The sequence below is a fragment of the Mirounga leonina genome, unplaced genomic scaffold, assembly GCF_011800145.1.
Source record: "Mirounga leonina isolate KUSES-001 unplaced genomic scaffold, KU_Mleo_1.0 Mir_150, whole genome shotgun sequence".
Lineage (NCBI taxonomy): Eukaryota > Metazoa > Chordata > Mammalia > Carnivora > Phocidae > Mirounga > Mirounga leonina.
The window spans coordinates 37,208,242-37,228,150 of record NW_023270374.1 but is presented as its reverse complement, the minus strand read 5'-3'; the positions used below and the strand labels follow the sequence as shown (position 1 = coordinate 37,228,150).

Below are 19,909 nucleotides of genomic sequence, written 5' to 3'. Positions count from 1 at the left end.
TTAAAAAAAAAAAAAAAAAAGTCTTCATGGGCGCCTGGGTGGCTCAGTTGGTTGAGCAACTGCCTTCGGCTCAGGTCATGATCCTGGAGTCCCTGGATCAAGTCCCGCGTCCGGCTCCCTGCTCAGCAGGGAGTCTGCTTCTCCCTCTGACCCTCCCCCCTCATGTGCTCTCTCTCTCTCTCTCAAATAAATAAATAAAATCTTTAAAAAAAAAATAAAAAAATAAAAATTAAAAATTAAAAAAATTTAAAAAAAAGTCTTCATACTGCTGAATTCAAGAAAATAGATAACATTTTATGGAAATAAAAAGTATTTAATGTTTCTTAGACTCAAAATAACTGAGGGAACTAAAACAATTCATTCTCAAAAGATGCCAATATGGCAAAGTAAGCTAAAATAGGCATTTACTTTAAGATTTTTCTCATACCTTGTTCTCAAGTCTGAGAAGTATACAGTTAATCAACATTTACTGAATGGCCACAATGTTATTAGTCCCTGAGCAGATTCATAAATTCAGCATGATCCTCTAATACGACTCCTGATCTTGGGGTCATGAGTTTGAGCCCCACATGGGGTGCAGAGATTACTTAAATAAAACTTTTTAAAAAAAATTTTTTAATAAATAAATAAATAAATAAATGGATGCTCACTAACTAGTTAGGGAGACTAATACCCGTGAAGCAATTTGTTATATATGGCATCTTGTGATGGGTACCAAGTGCCAAGGTGGGCAGAACAGACTAGAAACTTGGTGAAAGAAATAATCACAAGTTCAAATGAACAGGAAAAACACATAATAAAAGATAGAGCCAGAACTGAACCTTGGATAGTTTGACAAGAAAAATGAAACCAAAGGTTTCTAGTTGTTCAAGCCAAAAACATCTGAGTCACCCTTGATTCTTCCCTCCTTCTCTATTACCCTGCCCCACCCTTACCCACCATCCCCCCAACACTGAATCCATCACGAAATTCTGTTGGCTATACCTTCAAAATACATATAAAATCTGACCACTTCTTATCACCTCCATTGCCACCACCTAGGTCTAAGCCAATATTATCTCATACCTGGATTACAATAATAGCATTCTAATAAATCTCCCTGCTTCTTGCCCTCTTAAGGCTACTTTTCATAAAGCAGTTGAAGGGATCTCTTTAAAGCCTAATTCAGTTTATTTGTTGTCTGCTAAAACCCTACAGTGAAGAAGGGGTATGTATGTATGTATATAAGCACAAAGAAAGACACACAAAATCTTCAATAACAGAGAATGACATTTACTGGTAATCTTTATTTGCTCTTTATTTTCTCCTTTGTACTTTTCTGTATTTTCCAAATGAACATGAATTACTTTTGTAACAAAAAATGAAATGCTTTAAATGGGGGGGGAAGGGTGGATGGTCAGAAGATCTTTCTGGAATAACCAAAAATAAAAAACCTGCAGTGGTTCTCCACCATGCTCAAAGTAAAAGCTGAAAACATTACAGCCACCACTGTTACCTCTCAGAGTTCTTCTCTTCCTACTTACTCCTTTATTCACTGGGCTCCAGCACACTAGCCACCTTACTGGTCTTCAAGAATGCTCCTACCAAAGGGCCTTTGCGCTGGCTGTTCTCTCTCCACAGATCACTCCTCACTCCCCAATATTCACAAAGCTTACTTCCTGGACACTCTGCTCAAATGCTACTTTCTCAGAGAAGGTAACCATTGACTACCCATCTAAAGTGTAAATCCCACAACACACATACACACCACTTTCCAGTCTCCTTATGAGGCTTTTTTTTCATAGTCATTCTGGTCCCTGGTATATCCCTAACATCTAGAGAACACCCAGACACATGGCTAGCACTCAATAAATCTCTGTAGAATAAACTGAAACATGGAAACAGAAATGAGAATTAAAGGATTTGGGACAGTGTGAGGATGTATGTTTCAGGGGTCGAAGACAAAAAGAAAATCAATCTGACAGGAACAGAGAACACCTGGAGCAAAGAAGTCTTCCACAGGTAAAGAGACTTGGTTAACAGTGAGTAACTAGAAAAAATGAGATACTTGAAGGATGGAAAGTTGACAAAGACAAAAAAGGCTATGGGGCCAAAAGAAAATTTAGGCCAAGAGGAAAGGGATAAAATAGTTGGGAGATAGGGGCGCCTGGGTGGCTCAGTCGTTAAGCATCTGCCTTCGGCTCAGGTCACGATTCCAGAGTCCTGGGATCAAGCCCCACATTGGGCTCCCTGCTCAGCAGGGAGCCTGCTTCTCTCTCTCCCACTCCCTCTGCTTGTGTTCTTTCTCTGGCTGTGTCTCTCTCTGTCAAATAAATAAATAAAATCTTTAAAAAAAAATAGTTGGGAGATAAAAAGGACTGAGAACAAGAAGGGCATGAACAGGACAGAAGAGTTATAGATACAGGAGACATCAAGAGGAAGGATGAGACTGTACAAGGAGGAGCAAGAGACCACAGAGAAGAGGTGGAGGCTATGGTTATACCACAACACTGTTGTTCAATTCTAAGACCTAACAGTCCTGAAAAAGATATACATTATATGCCTTTATTTCCAAAATATAAATGACTCAGGGGTGTTCAAACACAGAAAGATATGTCTGTTTATCTGCTATATCACTTTGAACATCCAAACTGCTCACTGCAGAAATGCGTAAGAATTTTAAAAGGTTATGGGCACCTAGCTGGCTCAGTATGTAGAGCATGTGACTTTTTTTAACTTTTTTTTTAAGATTTTTATTTATTTATTTGACGGTGCGGGGGGGGGGGGGAGCACAGGCAGGGGGAGTGGCAGGCAGAGGGAGAGGGAGAAGCAGGCTCCCCACGGAGCAGGGAGCCCGATGCAGGGCTCAATCCCAGAACCCTGGGATCATGACCTGAGCCAAAGGCAGCTGCTTAACCGACTGAGCCACCCAGGCACCCTGAGCATGTGACTCTTGATCTTGGGGTTATGAGTTCAAGCTGCACGTTGGGTATAGAGATTACTTAAAAACAAAATCAGTTAAGGGTCTGACTCTTGATTTCAGCTCAGGTCATGATCTCAGGATCATGGGATTGACCCCCACGTCAGGCTCCACACTCAGCAGGGAGTGTGCTGGAGATTCTCTCTCTCCCTCTCCCTTGGCTCCTATCCCCACACACGTGCTCTCTCTCTAAAATAAATAAATCTTAAAAAAAAAATTCTCTCTCCTTCTGCCACTCCCACCCCCCCCATAAAAAAGGATTTAAAAGGTTAAATTCATAAAATCGGAATTTTTTAATTTGATTCCTTAAAAACACTGGTAGGCATTTACCATGAAAGAGATGAAGCAAAGTAGAAGTGGGCAATCCCAATCTTTTTATAATCTGCTCACCATTCTGCTCTGCCAGTTTACAGAACTGGGGACTTCCTTCACTAGGAAAACAGTGTAATAGGATTTGCCTTCAAATTTGAAATAGCCAAACCACAACATAAGTATCAACTTGAAGTCTACTGACCCTTTGAAACATTAACAGGAACCTGAAATAGAGGTTAAAGTGTTTCTTGAATCCACACCAAATTAGTATCAAGCTCATGAAAATATTTTAAAATTCAAGAAATTTAAAATTCAAGTGTAAAATTTGTTTTAATTTTCTGAGCATTCTTCAATATAGTATAAAACAAGTTATCTACACAATAATGACTTTATGTGTCTATATTCTCAGGGGCATAATGAATCTACTAAATAAAAAAAACAAAATTCATTCAAAACAGGAATTTTGGAATCTAAAGATTAAGTAACTTTGCAAGTTCAGTGTTATGACCACAGATGAAACAAACACACAGTACCTTAGATGTGTGAATTTATGCACTCATCACTAAAAGCTGGCCAGGTGCCATCTTATCATTGATAGAATAGCTTCAAATTCCACTCAGAGCACAACTGCAGTTGCACTGAATCCAGCAGTATAAGCATGCCTGCATGTTATTATAAGGAATCGTGGAAAATTTCACAGGCTGACATCCAGAACGTCTGCGGTTCTTTTTCATATTTCTTTCTTCCTGCAAAGCAGTTATTAGACCAGTAGCTGTTTTATTTTTTTAAGCTGGAAATTTCCACTGTTTTTTTTTTTTAAACTAGCCTTCTTAAATGTAAATTGCAAAATATCCCAAAATTCCAGCATGACAGAAAGAATAATTCAGACAGAAAAGAATTAAAATAGAGATCTTCAAATTATGGTGAGGGGACTGGTAAGCAAACTAAGGTGTCACTCTTTTCAAGGGGAAAAAAAGAGGATCCAGGGAAAAATACTCAGGTGATTTAAGGTTCCAATAATTCAATATAAATACTAAATGTGATAAATAGCATATTGTGAAGCTGGTATTTTTCTCATTAGCTTGTAGGGGAGGCATTCAAAAGCTAATACATTCAGAATAGTTAAGGCACACAAACCATGAAAAGAGAAGACAGTATACACTGTAGCTTGGTGAGAAAGGACTACAGAGGTTAAGTCACAGAGATCAGTAAGGGTTAAAGAAGGAAAAATGACAAACCGGCATGGCTAAGATTCAGAGTTTTACAAAGGTCTTCAACACTTTTTCATTAGGATTATACCAGACTGAAATATCTGATGTTTTTAATCTTAATCTGTAATAATAAATGAGAAAGTAGACAAGAACTTATTGTTGCATTTTTACTAAGGAGGTAAAAAGACACATCAAGCTCCAGCCTATTTAAGATGAAAAATGACTTTTAATAGTTAAATACAGTAGAAAATTTACTGTGTTTAAGAACTCATATGTTCTAGGGGCGCCTGGGTGGCTCAGTCAGTTAAGCAGCTGCCTTCAGCTCAGGTCATGATCCCAGCATCCTGGCATCAGCCCCACGTCAGGCTCCCTGCTCAGCAGAGAGCCTGCTTCTCCCTCTCCCTCTGCCTGCTGCTTTGCCTACTTGTGTTCTCTATTTCTCTGTCAAATTAAAAAAAAAAAAAAAAAAAAGAACTGATATGTTCTAAATTAACAATTTTAGTTTTTCCTTCCATTTACATGAATAAAAAATGGGATTATAATAACTGCTAACCAAGCTTTAAAGCACTTGTTATTCCCCAAAATATATATATAACCAAAACTTGAGCATTAGTACACAGACACTGCAGATCACCAATAAAGATCTGCACCACCAAAGACTGTGAGAAAATATTTGCAAAATACATCTGATAAAGAGGTATATCCAGAAAATACATTTTAAAAAAGAAACTCTTAAAACTCAGTAACAAAAGGAGGGGAGATAGGATATATTGATACAAAGCAGATCAGCAGAACTTTAAGTAACATCTTACTCCCTAAGACTGAGAGTAAGACAAAGATCAAAGATATCTCCCCCAAACTGATCAAACTGATCACAATCAAAATCCCAAGACTGTCCTGGAAGCATTAGTCATTACAATAAAGGTAAAAGAAAGAAACAAAAAAAGGAAAAAAACAAAAAGCATAATTGCACAAAACTATTCACAAACAACATGATCACCTATGTATATAATCCTAAGCAAACTACATAAACACTACTAAAAAATGAGTTTAGCAAGGTTATAAAATATACAGGATATAAAAATTACTCATTTCTGTATACTAACAAAATTATTGGAAAGTTGAAATTTTTTAAAAACTATAATCACATTTTAAAATATGGAACTTGTGATAAATTTGACAATAAGAGCTATATGCTGGTAACTACAAAACACTAGGAGAAATTAAAGAAGACCTAAATAGAGCGATCTAGAAGACATAACATTTTTAAGAAATCAATTCTTCCCAAATTATCAATTGATTCAATGCAATCACAATCAAAACCACAACAGAGTGGGATCACAATCAAAACCACCCACAGAGATTTTGCAGAAATCAACAAGATTTTTCTAACAACTGTATAGAAATGCAAAGGGTGGGGCGCCTGGGTGGCTCAGTCGTTAAGCGTCTGCCTTCGGCTCAGGTCATGATCCCAGGGTCCTGGGATCGAGTCCCACATCGGGCTCCCTGCTCGGCAGGAAGCCTGCTTCTCCCTCTCCCACTCCCCCTGCTTGTGTTCCTGCTCTCGCTCTCTCTCTCTGTCAAATAAATAAATAAAAATCTTTAAATAAAAAAAAAAGAAATGCAAAGGGCGTAGAAGAGGCAAAACAAATGGGAGGGGGGAAGACAGAGTTGGATGATTTATCCTATCTGATTTCAAGACTGGGGTTAGGACAGACAGATAAACTGACCTGCACGTATTTGGCTGATTTTCAACAAAGGTGCCAAGTCAATGCAATGGCAAATGTATGGTGCTGGAAAAATTCAATAGCCATATACCAAAATATGAACCTCAACTCTTATCTCACACCATATACAAAAATTAACTCAAATGGGCATAAACTCAAATTTAAGAGCTAACACTATAAAACTTCTAGAAGAAAACATTAAGAGAAAATCTTAATAACCTTGTGTTGGGATAAGAATTCTTAAATGCAACAAAAAAGGCATGAACTATAAAACACAAAAATGAATAAATTGAATTCCAAAAACATTAAAAACTTTTGCTCTTCCAAAAAGTTATGAAAATGAAACGGCCTACCACAGTCTCAAATTATTATTTTTTTTTAGAGAGAACAGCATGCAAGCAGGGGGGTGCAGGGTGGAGCAGAGGAAGAGAGAGAATCTTAAGTAGGTTCCACACCCAGCATAGAGCCCAATGCAGGGCTCTTATCTCACAACTCTGAGATCATGACCTGAGCCAAAATCAAGAGTTGGATGCTTAACCAACTGAGCCACCCAGGTGCCCCTCAAATTAAATATTTCTAAAACATATATCCAAAAAGGGTTGTTTCTAAAGAACTCTTACATTTCAATTAGATAAACAACCCAACTTAAAAATGGGCAAAAAATATGAACAGACACTTGACCTAAATAAGTACATGAAAATATGCTCGACATTATTAGTCATTAAGGAAACTCGAATTAAAGCCACAATGGGGGCACAGGGGTGGCTCAGTTGGTTAAGCGTCTCCCTTAGGCTCAGGTCATGATCAAGCCCTGCGTCGGGCTCCCTGCTCAGCGAGGAGCCTGCTTCTCCCTCTCCCCACTGCCCCTCCTGCTTGTTCTCTCTTTTTCTCTCTCTCCCTCTCTCAAATAAAATCTTTTTAAAAAATTTAAAAATAAAGCCACAATGAAATACCACTATACACCCACTAGAATGGCTAACATTAAAAAGACTGACCATATCGAGATGCCTGGCTGGCTCAGTCAGTGGAGCCTGGACTCTTGATCTTCGGGTTGTGAACTGAAGCCCCATGCTGGGTGTTACTCAAAAATAAAAAAAATCTTTTAAAAAAAAGAAGGTGGAAAAAAAAAAAAAGACTGCCCATGCCAAGTGCTGGTAAGGATGTAGAATAACCAAAACTACCATACACTGCTGGGAGAAATGTAAGATGGTACAACCACTTTGAGATACAAGTAGCAGTTTCTTTTAAAAGAAAAATATTTTTAAGATTTTATTTTATTTTAGAGGCAGGGGGCAGGGAGAGAGAGAGAACTCAAGTGCATTGGGGAAGCAGGAGAAAAAGTCTCAAGCAGACTCTGCACTGAGCACAGAGCCCAATTTGGGGCTTGATCTCATAACTCTGAGATCACCAACCTGAGCAGAAACCAAGAGTCGGATGCTTAACCGACTGTGCCACCCAGGCACCCCAGTTTCTTAAAATTTTTAAGTGTTCGACATACAATTACTATATAACAGACATTCCATTCACTCAAGAGAAATAAAAGCCTATGTCACAACAAATCCTTGTATATAAATGTCAAAGAAGCTATATTTTTGATAACCAAAAACTGAACACAACCCAGATGTTCATCAACAGGTGAACAGATAAACTGGGATATACCTATACAAAGAAATAGCACTAATAGGGGCGCCTGGGTGGCTCAGTCGTTAAGCGTCTGCCTTTGGCTCAGGTCATGATCCCAGGGTCCTGCGATTGAGCCCCACATCGGGCTCTCTGCTCTGCGGGAGGCCTGCTTCTCCCTCTCCCACTCCCCCTGTTTGTGTTCCCTCTCTCGCTGTGTCTCTGTCAAATAAATAAATAAAATCTTTAAAAAAAAGAAAAAATTATCTGCCTATATTTGTGCGTTTTTCTGAATGTATGCTACACTTTAATATAAAATTTACCCAAAAATGTAGGAGAAATTCACTAAACTTAAAAGCTTTTAAGCATGTGCATTTATATGCCTTGAGTTAACAATGACTACAGTTAACAATAACTCTGAGACGGGATAGGGAGGTGGCTAGGAGACAGCTGAGGAAGGATGCCTTACTTTCCACTGTATTCTCTTTGGTACCTTTTTAATTTGTCCCATGTGTAACTGTTATATATATCAAAAAATATTTTTGAACTGAGACCATTTGCAACCAAAGCTCTGTATGAGTTGGGATTTTCATAATACAGAAATAAACTAGAGGCAGAGATGGATTTAGATCCATAATAGTTCTTCATAACCCAATTTCAAATTTTTATATTCATCACAGCAATCTCATTTTCACTGCCTTTATAACCAGCAAACAGTTTAAATTTCAACTTAGAAAATAAATTTTAATAAAATCACATTTTCTATTTTGAACAGGGTTTTGTAGAAGACTTCATTTGAAGGGAAAAAAGGACTCTACAGTACAAAAGACTATTAAATGAGATGATGTACATTAAACACCCAACCGTCCAAGCATACAGGCTTGAATAAATGGTAGCTTTTATCTTTTGTATCTAAGAATATGAATCAGAACACAGGAAAGAGAATTTTACTAGGATAAGAGCGGGGAAGACAGAACAAGGGAAACTTAACAGCAACTAGAGTACAAAATACATAGAATCAAGGAGATAATACTGGAAATGTAGATTAGAGTCAGATTATGAAAGGCTTTGGGAATTCCACGGGAAGGAGTTTAGTTTCATACTCTTAGATAATGAACAATAGATTTCATGCCTTCAAGCGGTCAAGCAAGAGAAGGGATAAATTTTTAAAAGATAAGTAAGAGGGGAGCCTGGCTGGCTCAGTTGGTGGAGCATGTGACTCCTGATCTTGGGGGTCATGAGTTCGAGCCCCACACTGGGCATAGAGACTACTTAAAAAGAAATAACAGGGCGCCTGGGTGGCTTAGTTGGTTAAGTGACTGCCTTCAGCTCAGGTCATGATCCCAGGATACTGGGATCGAGTCCCACATCGGGCTCCCGGCTCAGCAGGAAGCCTGCTTCTCCCTCTCCCACTCCCCGTGCTTGTGTTCCTGCTCTCGCTGTCTCTGTCTCTGTCAAATAAATAAATAAAATCTTTAAAAAAAAAAAAAGAAAGAAGAAATGTGGCTCTCATAAGCAACAGGTGAAAGTGTAAGTTTAGTATAATCTCTTTGGAAGCAACTAGGAAAGAACCATTAAAGTTTTGTGTTTTTTTAAGATTTTATTTATTTATTTGAGAGAGAGGGAGAGCACACAGGAGAGGGAGAGGGAGAAGCAGGCTCCTGCTGAGCAAGGAGCCCAATGCAGGGCTGGATCCCAGGACCCTGGGATCATGATCTGAGCCGAAGGCAGACGCCTAACCAACTAAGCCACCCAGGCGCCCCAGAACCATTAAAGTTTTAAATGTATGTTTCCTTTGATTCAGAAATTTCACCTCCAAAATGTCTATACTGAGATATACTCAAGCCTACACACAGATCTACATATAGTTCACTGCAGTAACAATCAAAATAGTAAAAGATTGGAAATAGCGATGCAGAACTGGTTAAAATAGGTTATACAAAATCCATCTGTACAATGGAATATTATATAGCCTTTTAAAAATGTGAGATAAAGGGGCGCCTGGGTGGCTCAGTCGTTAAGCATCTGCCTTCGGCTCAGGTCATGATCCCAGGGTTCTGGGATCAAGCCCCGCATCAGGCTCCCTGCTCTGCCGGAAGCCTGCTTCTCCTTCTCCCACTCCCCCTGCTTGTGTTCCCTCTCTCACTGTGTCTCTGTCAAATAAATAAATAAAAATCTTTAAAAAATAATAATAACAAATAAATAAAATAAAAATGTGAGATACAGAAGGCTCTCCAAGTTGTTTTGTTAAATGAACATAGTGGGAGCCCCATTTTAATCAGAAATAAAGAGGAGGGCGCCTGGGTGGCTCAGTCGTTAAGCATCTGCCTTCAGCTCGGGTTGTGATTCCCAGGGTCCTGGGATCGAGCCCCGCATCAGGCTCCCTGCTTGACAGGAAGCCTGCTTCTCCCTCTCCCACTGCCCCTGCTTGTGTTCCGTCTCTCGCTGTGTCTCTCTGTCAAGTAAATAAATAAAAATCTTTAAAAAAAAGAAAAAAGAAATAAAGAGGAAAAGAAGAAACAAAGAGGGAGAGGGAGAGATTAGGGAAAAAATACTGAAAAATACTGGAAAGAGAGACATCCACAACTATATGTAGAGAATATCCTCTAACTTCAGTAGCCTTTGGGAAGGGGGGTAGCTATCAAGACCAAAGACCTGGGGGACCATGATCCTCACTTTCTCAAGGTATACCTTTTTGTACTGCTTCAACTCCACCAAGTTTATGCCTCCTTTTCAATTTAAAAAAAACTTTTTTTTCTTTCACTGCAACTAAGCATTATAGAATAAAAGATGTGGGAAAGAGGGATCAGAAGCAGCAACTAATTCCCTTTAGATCTAACCCATCTCTTCCATTAAGTTTTCCCAACAATTCCAGTTGAAAACGACCTTTTCTTCCTCTGAACTTCTGAACCACTTATTTATGAATTGCTGCAACTGTATTTTTTCAATTATACTTATTTCTCAACTAGATTATAAGCTCCTATATCACAAAGGGCTTTTAACACCTACAGTGCTTAGCACAATTCTTTGTGGAGAACAGTGGTACTGAATAAAAACATTTGAACAACTCAGAGAAGGACTTTCCAGTCCTAGGGCATTTGGGAAATATGAATGTATTCTAAGACCCAGACATGATTTATCTGGGACAACTTTATGAGGGAGACATAGGTCCCAAGCAAATCTTTAGGACACTAATTTTATCTCAATATCCAGATAGAAAAGTGGACTTGAGAGTTAGAACTCTAGAAACTTTCATATCCAAACACCAAGCATTTGGGGGGACTTAAAATGAGTATGACTGAAAAAATAATACAGGATTTCAAAAGCTTATTATAGGAATAGTACCCACCTCAAAAAAATAGACAATTTGACTGAATCTGTCCTACCAATCAATAAATACTGACTCCTATGCATGTGAGGAGACAATAATATCAGAAAATAACCAAATTTTCCGTTGTGGTGGTCTGGGAAATTTACTTAAATGAGACAGGATCTGAACCGGACCTTAAAAGACTGGCCTACATAGCAAGGGAGAAGAGGCAGAAAGAAGCAGCGTGACTGAAATAAGGGGCAATAAAAATGGGAAAGATTAATTTTAAAAAGACTATGATAAGAACTGAATATCAGGTTAAGGATTTTGGATTGTACTGTGCAGATTTTTAAGCAAAAACTGTAATCAAAATGATGTTTAGTAAGTACAGAGAGGACTTAGGGAAAGAACAGAGACTACTTTGAAAGCTGTTACATAATCTAGAAATAAAGGGCTTGAACTACAGTTTCAGAAATTGTAATGAAAATATATTTAAGAGAAATGTATCAATAGGACTCTGCAAAAACAAAACCAGTTTATTCAAATCCACTCACTTAACATTTATTGAATATTTAAATGACCAAGTCTTAAAATACCTTACGTCTAAGCTCTTACTAATGATTTCTCACCAACAGACACTGCTCTCTCCATATTAAAATCTTACTCATTCTTCAAAGTCCTGCATCCTGATCACCTGGTCAGAAGAAGTCCCTTTCCTCCTCTGAACTTCTTGATCTTTAGAAGCAAAATAGATTGCCTTGTAGTGAAGTGATGTGAGTAACTGATTGATTGTGCACACTTGGAGGTCAAAACCTTTTTAACTCTCACAGTGCCTTAATACTACAAGCTTAATAAACACTGGTTAAGTATGTGTTTGTACGGCGGAGTGGGCAGTCGCCAAACAATAGCAAATTGAAGATGATTAAAGCTTAAGGCTAAAAGAACGGTGGTAGGAAAAGTCCGTTTAAAAAGTAACATGTGGGAGGTATCTCGTACTTTGAGGAAAGAAAAAGAAAACTGGAGTTTATTGGACAATTTCCCAATTCCAGGTTCACCTAATTTGGGATCCATCCACCTAAGGCTTCCACCATTCTAGATGTGGTTGTGCACTTTGAAAGTAGCTTCTGAATTCATTTTATTGATTCCTGATGAAATATTCTTAATACTTAACATAGTAATAGTTTTTGTCTTATTACATGAAGAAGATACTACTGGCCTTCCAATGGATGTAACGTGTGTAGTTATTCTTCTCATTGGCAAAGTTAGATTTTCCTAGATGCAGCCAAACACGTGCTCTGACAGCAAGGGGGCCAAACATCTTGGCTGGGATGAAAATCTTATAAAACACAACCACCACCAGACAGGTAAAGAGAAAAGAGATGAGCTTGGATGGAGCAGAATGTGTTTAGACAAAAGACACAATCTGGTGAAGAGAACACTGGGTAATCCTTAAAACATTTTCAAATAAAGTTGCTAAATTTCAATCTGGAAACAAAATCAAGCTGATACAGCTACTCTACAGAGTGACTTAAATTCAATAATCCATTTCACTGATGACAGCTTTACTGAGAGTAAAGAAAAATATGACTTCATTTTCTTACAACAAAAGGAGGGGACTGAAAATTCTCTCCCCCTCCCGCTTACAGAGGCACATGTATGCAAGCACACGCTTTACAGCTTAAAGCATATACTAGGGTGAAGTCAAGGGCTCAAAGTCATCCTACTCCAAACTGATGAGTCAACACTGAAAGATTACCATATCTGGTATAAAGAGCTTAATCCATTTAATGTTTGACCAAAACAATTTAAATATAAGGACATTCTACATATTTATAAAATGCTTCAAGTTTATAAAATTTTCTAATATAATGAGCCCTGGAAGACCACATACTCCACCCCCTTTGTTTCGTAAATTTTAAGACCTAAAGACTGATTTGCAGGAAGCTTACAGTACTAGCTTACAAATTATTCTCAACTCTTCACAGGTATCTCTTTTTTTTTTTTTTTTTTTTTTTGCGAGAGAGAGACAGAGAGAATGAGAGACAGAGAGCATGAGAGGGAGGAGGGTCAGAGGGAGAAGCAGACTCCCCGCTGAGCAGGGAGCCCGACGTGGGACTCGATCATGACCTGAGCCGAAGGCAGTCGCTTAACCAACTGAGCCACCCAGGTGCCCCAGGTAAGTATCATTTTTAAAGTAACAAGCTAACAAACGATTAGGTAACAAAAGGGGAAAATATTCAAAGGTTTTCACATGTAAATTTTTTTTATAGAAGTTTATTTTTAGTAATCTCTACCCCCAATGTGGGGCTCGAACTCATGGCCTGGAGATCAAGAGTCACATGCTCTTCCGAGTAAGTTAGCCAAGCCCCCGAGATTTTTTTTTTTTTTAATTAAAGTTGTTTTAAAACTGAGCGTATGATCATGCTGCTCTTTCCACTAGTAACAATTAATTCTCATTTATAAAAATGTCAGTTTAGGACATTTAGATTATGATAAACACTTCCTCTCAAAGTAAAAATAATTTGGTTTTAGATTTCACTTAAACAGAACAGCAAAGAATATTTACTCTAAAAGTCTCCCTCCCCCCCCTTTTTTTTTGTTAAAACTCTTTCTTCCCCTCCCCACGCTTTCTCCTCTTTTGTGCTTAAGTTCTCAAATGCATAAGATGGAGGAACAATACCACAATGCAACTGCAGGCTTCCTGCCTACTAGCCAGTCATTATTCTTGACTCAAGAACTTTCAAAACACTGCTTGGGTTGCTTTGAAATTCCCTCTTTCAGATTTTCCCTCCTTCATGGAACATCTATTTAAAAGAATGACTTCAAAAATGTCTTGCTACACCCAATCACAACTCTCTGAGATGTAAATGCCTTAAATTCGCCGAACACCAATCTGAAAGTACAGGGCAGGGGAAAAAAACTATTTCTGGCCAAGCATAATAGTATTTTTCTCATACATATATTAATCCTGTTTCTGAAAAATTCCGTATTTATGACTACAATACTACCATCACTTTTTTTTAAACACCATATAGATCTCTGTCTCGAACTACACTGGATCAATGGAAAAGGGCTACCTTAATTATTGCTGACAAAGTAAAGTTCACACCAAAATGAAGTATATTCATTTATTTTTAAAAAGTTACCAAGGGCAGGGGCGCCTGGGTGGTTCAGATGGTTAAAGCGTCTGCCTTCTGCTCAGGTCATGATCCCAGGGTCCTGGGATCGAGCCCCGCACCGGGCTCCAACCCCGCACCAAGGCTCCCTGCTCAGCGGGGAGCCTCCTTCTCCCCCTCCCTCTGCTTCTCCCCCTGCTCGTGTTCTCTCTCTCTATCTCTGTGTCTTGAATGAATAAATTAAAAAAATATTTAAAAAAAAAAGTTACCAAGGGCAGAAAAAATTACCAGCAGCAGTCACCTGGAAACCTGGGGAATTTCCCATTTCCTATGACCACACTTTGATGGTGGCAGTCGTACTTATAAGTTTATGTGGTTTTTGAGATAAACCAATGGTGCTACTCTAGACTGAGACATGTGGCGTAGGGAGGGGGGATAAATTATATACCCAGTTAAACATGTGTTCTTTCCTTTTTTAAAAGGCAAAAGCATTAAAAATGAATGTCAAACACATTGGTTCATGAGTAACAACTTGTCAAACTGTTACAATAAATAAAAATTTTTCCAACACCTCTAACAAAAACAAAGACAAATCTATTTCAAACAATATTCAAAAACGCTCAATCCCAGTACAACAAAATAATTTAGCTAGGCCCCTGGAGTTTGTTATAATGAGATTTAACCTGTACACTCAACATTCAATTAACCATGAGGCTTATCCTAATTGAGGATTATGCTGACTTCTGCAGTCTTTTCCCATCTATCCATCTACCACTCCTACTCAGCTGCTTAGCCACCAGAAGCAAAGCCCCAGGGAGCAGTAGATTATCCATTACTATGTGGTACTCATGCCAATATTCCCTTTTCATCTTTACATGGATGAGGAAGAGTTAAATTTAGTAATCTAATCAGCCTAGTTTCCAAAAAGTGAAACTTCAGAACCCTCACTCATAACCTCTAACCAAAGAAATTAAACATTTCAGAAGAATACCTTCATAGGTGACCAGCAGACAAGAAAAGTTACACTCAAAAAAAAGACTAGTCCATTTGCTCTTAAAATATTCTTTGAAATGGGTAAAGCCCGTTTGCCAGATAGATCAGACTTCTTTCCTTTGCCTCTAGGCCACAAAATTTACTACAGTTAAATAAACCTTTATTACTACCCCCCTGTAAATTGACCCAGGCAGGCTGGCAGAATCTACCAAACTGAGTTAATGCTGACAAAGTTGGGAACTGGCAGTATGTAGTCTAAGATTATCCAGTCTGTGGCTAAATCAGCCTCCTAGACAGCACAGGTCTTCCTTTCAACTCCTGCTGTGTATCTTCTGGCCATTTTCCTGTTCATTTAACAACTCTCCACCAGAAGGTAGGAAAGGGAAAGGCGATTAAATTCAAGTCAATTCCATCATTTGTTAGGAGCTGAAAATAAGGTTAGACTCTGGATAAACTGCACCCTTAACCCAAAACAATCTCCCAGAAACCCTATCAGAAATCCAATGGGCTAAATGAATTTACCCAGCAAACACTAACAAAATGAAGGAATAAGCCTCATTACAATAGAGCCCCTCCTCCACTTTAACGGAGAAATGTTCATTTTGTAATCCCCTCCCCCACCCCCAAAAAGCACTCAATAAAACAGAAGAAAATGCCTACGTTTTACTGCAGTACTCAATCTCAATGCTATCCGTGAGGATCTAAACATACAGTCACCTATTTCTTTAATCTGTTGAACTATGAGAAAGAAGAAAAGTTAATATACATTTCCAGTACTAATCTTCTGCTCTCAGAGCTTTAACCACTCAATAATGGAAAAAAAAAAAAAAAAAAAGAATATTCTACACTACAGAATATATAGTAAGTTCAAACCAAACTGGGACAGGTACTCTCTGGTTTAACCTGTGAGAAACTCGTCAACATGATCAACAATTCGTTTTTCTAGTCCTAGGTAGCATCAGATTTAACAACTGCATTAAATTGTGGTTGCTTTCCAGTGTAGACAGCCACTGGAGGCTATACTCATTCTAAACTTGCAACAAATCTAGTTTTCAAAAGTAGTCTACATCCTCAGGCCAAGGCCTGACATTATATAGTCTAAAAAAATGCAAAAGAAACCCTAAAGCCATTTATTTTAACACCAATTTGGCACAGAACAATAGTAGTTTGTTTTTTTATCTTACCCTACTGTCCAAACTAAAATATTTTTAAATTATTCTTTTAAAAAACTTCTCAAAAACACAGTAGTCTTTAAAAGAAACTATTCGAGGGGCACCTGGATGGCTCAGTTAAGTGTCTGCCTTCAGCTCAGTTTATGATCTCAGGGTCCTGGGATCAAGCCCCACATCGGGCTCTCCAAAATAGGGAGCCTGCTTCTCCATCTGCCTGCCCCTCTGCCTGCTGTTCTCTCTCGCACGCTGTCAAATAAATAAAATCTTCAAAAAAAATAAAAAATATTCTAGAATCATACAGTTAATACACAAAAGACTAAATAAAAACAATTTTAAAAAAAAAACTTCTCTTTATTATGTCCCTGACACGGTAAGGAAGTTTATTTCAAAAGACCAGTCAAGAAGGCTTTAGTAAGTGACCATTTCAAAAACTATTTTTTATTTCGCATAGCCTAGAAAAAGGATCCAGGGTCCAACAGTACACAGACTCCTTACTGGATGAATTCTAATTTATTTGTTGGGGGGGGAGGATTTATTGAAATAATTCTTAAATAGGGATAAGAATATATCCCTGATATAAGAAATCTTTTTTTAATTTTTTTTTAAAGATTTATTTATTTATTTATTTATTTGAGAGAGAGAGAATGAGAGACAGAGAGCATGAGAGGGAGGAGGGTCAGAGGGAGAAGCAGACTCCCCGCTGAGCAGGGAGCCCGATGTGGGACTCGATCCCGGGACTCCAGGATCACGACCTGAGCCGAAGGCAGTCGCTTAACCAACTAAGCCACCCAGGCACACTTTTTTTTTTAATTTTTTAAAGATTTTATTTATTTATTTGACAGAGAGGGAGAGAGCACAAGCAGGGGGAGCGGCAGCCAGAGGAAGAGGGAGAAGCAGATTCCCCGCTGAGCAGGAAGCGTGATGCGGGGCTCGATCTCAGGACCCTGGGATCATGACCTGAGCCAAAAGCAGACATTTAATCGACTGAGCCACCCAGGTGCCCCAAGAAGTAACTCTTGGGGGGGTGGGTGCACAGTATACTGAATTTCAAAATATAGTGAAATGATTTAATATAATTCCTAATAGCCTAAACTCTAGTATCATTGAATTTTTTTAATGAATTGTTAGTGTTGGTAAATTTCAAACCACCATTCTAAAACTTACAAAAATACAAAATCTGTTAATTATGCTGAGGCTGTTTTGCATTTTCAAAGCCTCTGTAGGTAAGGAATATTTTATGGTAAAAATATTTCATACAACTCCTCTAGAAACATTACAGCTTCCCATTTATTCCACAATCCTCATGTCCAAAATGTAGTTCTATATGCTAGAAGCTGGCATATACCTTTTTTTAATACTGATTGGACAATTAAGTCACTTCTATCAATACAGAAAATACCACTATAATTTAGGATCACAGGCAACCTAGATTACTGCTCATTTAAATGCAGAACCTGAAGCAACCTCCAGTGACAGGAGCCATAGCGTTCAATATCATTTTACATGTTACAAACAGAGGCTTCATCTTACATACAAACAATGAACCCTGGCAGCATTCTTCATCCTAAAGCCCCATAGATTGTTACTTCTTTAAGGGTGTTAGTACACAAGGCAACATAAGCAGTAAGTTCAGAAGCCCTTTCTTAATAGCTATCAACATTTGTTCAAGACAGTGAAAAGAAAACAATATTCCCTCCACATTTTCCCTTTCTCCTGTTCATTTTATTTTCCTGCTTTGGCACCCAACAAGGATATGTTTCAAGTAAAAATCTTAAAATAATTATTCCAAAGACCAAAGATACTCTAGAAACCAGTAAAAGTCACTGCCTCCAAGGAGCCCAAATTGGAGGGTTTAGAGGAGAGACTCATTTTTCAATGTTTGTGTACCTTTCCAGTTGGGTATTCTATCTGGTATAACCTAAATAGAGCAGTAATTTAAATTTTTTTCAAGAACATTTCATGAACTTCCAGATTTCCGTTTAACAGTTTATGCGGCATTCACAAGACCTATGTTTGGGGGTTTTTTGTTGTTGTTTTCTTTTGGGGGGGGGGTGGTTTTTTCCGTCATCCTCTATACAACCTGCTGCAACACATACTGAAGCTTTCTTGCAGCCAGGGACCAGTTAGGTGGATCCGAGGCCAGGCATTTAAATCAAGGAGATGCAGCAATCTCACTCAATACTACTACCGCTCACTCATCTCATTCAAATCCATTTAAACCCACTGCAGCAAGACAGCTGGTACTCGCCTTCCTGTTTCTTTACGGTACAGGCTTAATAACAAAAACAGGTTGGCTTTGAAGCGCTGCTCAAAAACTGCAAAAAAGGAAGTCTTCACATTCGGGAGGGGAAAAAAGAAGTTTCGACTTCGGGAGAATTTCATACCTTTCATGTCATTCCATTTAGGAATCCCGAACTCCTCCTGCTTAGTGAGATTCTGAAACGATGCTTTCTCCCTCTCACAACTGCTCTTTTGGTTAACTTTTCCACCCTAAGCGCCCTCAAACTAGAAGCAACTAAGCCTTCCAACGACTCATGGTTTTTTGGTTTTGGGGTGTTTGTTTTTTTAAAGCATGTGCAAGACAATTTAAATCATTATAAATTGAATCAATGTATGTAAGATCAGAGATGGGGACGGGAAAAATAGTACTAATAAAGACAGCCAAACCCCAAATTCGATCCGCCAACTTCCCACTTGCCATTTCCCAACCTTCACACCAGAGGTAGCAAAATGCCTTTTCACTGAGAAAACTGCGGAGAACCTACCCGTGCCCAAAATGAAATTCCGCAGATAATTCGTGTTAAAATATTAAAAACGCCCAAGTGAAGGAGGAAACACAGCAACAAAATGCAGCCCGATTCTGAGTGCGACGGGGAGGCTGGTGTGGGGGTCAGTGGGGTCTGTGCGGTTTCCCCCGCCCCCTAATTCTTCAGAATAACTGCGAAGGAGCCGAGGCAGCGGGAGGAGGGGGGCGCGGGGAGCGTTAAAGCAGCCCGAAGGGCTGGGAGAAGATAAAACTTTAGGGACAGGAAGGAAAAGCGGGCCCCCGCGGTCCCCCCAAACTCGTCGGGGTGACCCCTCCGCGCGGGGACCTCCTTGCACCCCCAAGGCGGCTGCCGCCCCACCTCGACTCCCCTTCCTCCGGCTGCGGGCCGCCCCGGACTGCGGAGAAGCAGCGCGGCCCCGACACCCCGAAACTATCTCAGCGCGCCCCCCTCTCGGCGCGCCCCTCAGTGCCTCCGCGGAGCCGCAGCCCCCGGCTCGCGGCAGCCCCGGGACTCGCCCTTTCCCTCCGCCTCGCACTCCACCCCCTCGCCCGCCGCCGCTCCTCCTTTATCTCCACTCACCGCCCGCCGCCATTTTCCTCGCAGCTCAGCTTTAAATCGGAAACTCGCCGCTCAGCCCGCAGCCGCCACCACTGCCGCCGCCACCGACTCAGCCGCCGCGGCCGCCGCCGTCGCTGTGGAGGGGCTGAGGCGGCAGCGCCTG

The 19,909-nt window shown here is 39.5% G+C and overlaps 1 protein-coding gene across 6 annotated transcripts in view; it reads right to left on the bottom strand.

Annotated features, from left to right (window-relative positions):
- Window positions 1-19,909, bottom strand: part of NCOA3 (nuclear receptor coactivator 3) — a 132,419-nt gene extending 112,510 nt beyond the window's left edge. For all 6 annotated transcript variants that reach the window (XM_035006496.1, XM_035006495.1, XM_035006499.1 and 3 more), the window contains exon 1: window positions 19,768-19,909. The gene's annotated coding sequence lies outside the window, so the exon portion shown is untranslated. The remainder of the gene's footprint in view (window positions 1-19,767) is intronic.